The following is a 3,037-nucleotide window of genomic DNA, read 5'->3' as shown; positions in this document are numbered from 1 at the left end:
ATTGTTAAAAAAAAAAAAATCAAAAAAAATCAGAGCTTTTAAAAGTACAGTAGCTGCCTGACCAGTGTGGCTCAGTGGTTGAGCATCAACCTATGACCCAGGAGATCGAGGTTCCATTCCTGGTCAGGGCACATGCCCAGGTTTCAGTCTTGGTCCCCAGTGTGAGGGGGGTGCAGGAGGCAGCTGATCAATGACTCTCATCATTGATGTTTCTCTCTCTCTCTCTGAAATCAATAAAGATATATTTTTAAAAAGTACAGTAGCTTATGGCTCTGTAAGAATGATTAATTGCTAATAAGGCAGGTATATATTCATTTATACAGTGGGAAGTTATTAAAAGTTATTCAGAGCAGTGCTCACTCTGGCAGCACTTATACTAAAATTGGAAGGATACAGAGATTAGCATGGGTCCCTGAGCAAGGATGACATGCAAGTTCGTGATGTGTTTCATACTTTTAAAGAAAAAAAAGTTCAGAACAGTTTATTTGCTTGTTTGTTGGAGCTGGGGTCCTGGATTTGTTATTCCCTTGTGATTCAAAGAAAATAAGTACTTAGTAAATATATAGAAAAAAATGCTCTCCCACCTTGAAATTTAAGATGTGAGCCTACCTGGTTGGAGCCTACAATGTGTTTATAATCGCACATTTATGAATCAATGCAAGGAAAATAATTGAGTGTTAAGAACTTTATCTAGAAAATGGAAGTGTAATGAATAAAAGTGGACCCAAGGGGAGCTGATAACCAGAGCCTGGAAGAAGCAGGGCGGGATCTGGGGGCTTGCGGGACGTCCGTAGCAGGAGCTCAGGGGCCTTGCTATAGTGTTCCACAGCAATGTCACTCTTCTACTCTTCCCTGTGGCTGCTCGTCTCTCTTCTTTGTATCCACCATCCTTTGGTCCAGAGACCATAATTTGTTCAGCCACTTGGGTCTTTCATGAGGCAGACACATGACTTCAGGGCTCAGTAGGAACTCTGGGGAGGGAGTGGGCAGGCGTGTCATTGATGGTTTTGTGCTGAGGCTGCGCCCGTAATTCAGAAATGATTCCTATCTCAAGGGTGGTACAGTTTGCAGAGAAAGAGAGTCTTGTAAATAAGAAGTTGGATATTTGCTGTAACTCCTATGATGGAACTACACACTAGGTTGTGGTGGGAAGACAGCAGTCTGTTCTAGTTGATGGAAAACACTTAAGTTGTGTCCTGACTGATGAATAATATTCACCGGGTAGACTTACGGAGGGAAGGGCCTTTTGCGTAGAGGCATGTGAGGAAAGGAACTCTAAATGGGAAAGACACTAATCTGACCTGTTCAAAAAAATTTGTGGAGGTTCCGTGCTATGAGGCAGGACATTTAGGCAGGGGCCAGGTTCATTTTCCATGTTAAGGAGTTCGCTCCTTTTGTCTTGGCCGTGGGAGTCATCCCACCATGTTAAGCAGGGAAGCGTTATTGTGTTTTGAGTGCGAGAAAGGTGGCTACAGCGGCACGAGAAGGACGCGTGGAATTCTGGAAGTGGAAGGAGATGAAGTGCTGAATTAAGGTGGTAGCCAAAGGGGATGGAAAGGCTCAGGAGGCAGAGGAAAGGTTAAGGAGGTAGAACTTGTAAGAGTTTTAAACTAGTTGAATGGGAAGGACGGGGGAGAGGGAAGAATCTAGCGTATGTATTTTTGGCTTGAGTAACAGAGGATCAGGTGGTGCCACTGACCCAAACAGGATAGGACAGGGGCCAGGAGTAGCTGTGTTTCTCAGTGATTACTTGATATTGCTAAAGATACTAACTTGGAAGGAAAAGTGAAAACCCCATCTGCCTCCTCCTGAATTTATTCACCTCCCATTCTAACTTTAAAAAGGATGCTTTTTAAATTCTACCAGTTTCTTAAAGGACTCTCCCAAGTAATTGCTACTTTACTATACATTCTAAAGTAAAAAAAAATTAAATAATAAACTACTCCCACTGTTCCACCATAAGAGTAAAGAGAAAACAGGCAGGGCTTGAAAGGGGCTCACCCGGCCTCCTGCCCTATAAGGAGGCTCTTCTGTGTCTATGCTTCTGCACATTTAGGGGATGGACCGGCCTGGTTAAACCTGGCAGCTGAGCTGTCCTGGATTTGGTTGCTGCTGTAGATCTTCATTAAGGCTGGTCATTGCCCCTTTCTTCTTTCTCTCTTCCTTGGGGTGAATGTAATAATTTAACAGACATGTTGGCTGTGAGAGTCTGTTGCTACTTTGTGAATTCAAGAGCTAATAAACTCTGGACCTACATGGCCAAAAAATTTTAATCCCATTAAATATGTATTTTTTTTCATGGTGGGATGAGAATAGCGACAAAGCTACTCTTTCTTAGTTTTCTGTTTACTCAGAGTAACGTGGCACAATTTCTCTTGAGAGTATGTTGAAATATTTATCATTAGTATTTGAGATAAATAAAAACCAGTGATAACGAAAATGACATTTTAAACCTTTATTGATACCATTTTGTTTATGAACTAGTCTATTTACATATTCTTTCAACCCGTATCCGTACAACTAAAAGCCAAGCACTTTTCTCAATATCAGAACTTGCAAAAAGGTACAATTCTAAGTTCTGAATCAAAAAATATTTCTAATATAATTAATATTAATGTTCTTCAAAACATTAAATGGAACACCTCCAGTTGTGTTTTTTTTAAAAATAAAAGCCACAAGAAATTAAATAATCACTATCTACATTATAGCTTGCTTCTATCAAATTACTAAGAAAAGCATGATGTCAATTGTTAGGATCTCTTTACTGATAGGAGGCAAAGAAATTGTATATGACAACATCAAGTGAACGCACTCAGATTTTTATAATTTGACTTACTCTTTGTTGTAAACCGTTAGATTAAGGATTCTTTGTATAAACACCGTATTTTGAAATTGTATAGATAATATAGTCATTTTATAATATTTTATAATAGTAGCATAATATTTGTTTTGTTAAAAGTTATTCGCAGGTCCTAGAGTACTATATGATTGGAATGTCACACTAAAGAAATTACCCTTATACATCCTTATTATAGAA

This window comes from Miniopterus schreibersii (assembly GCF_964146895.1).
Source record: "Miniopterus schreibersii genome assembly, chromosome: 3".
Classification (NCBI taxonomy): Eukaryota; Metazoa; Chordata; class Mammalia; order Chiroptera; family Miniopteridae; genus Miniopterus; species Miniopterus schreibersii.
The sequence above is the reverse complement of the archived record's forward strand: the minus strand, read 5'-3'. Positions refer to the sequence as shown.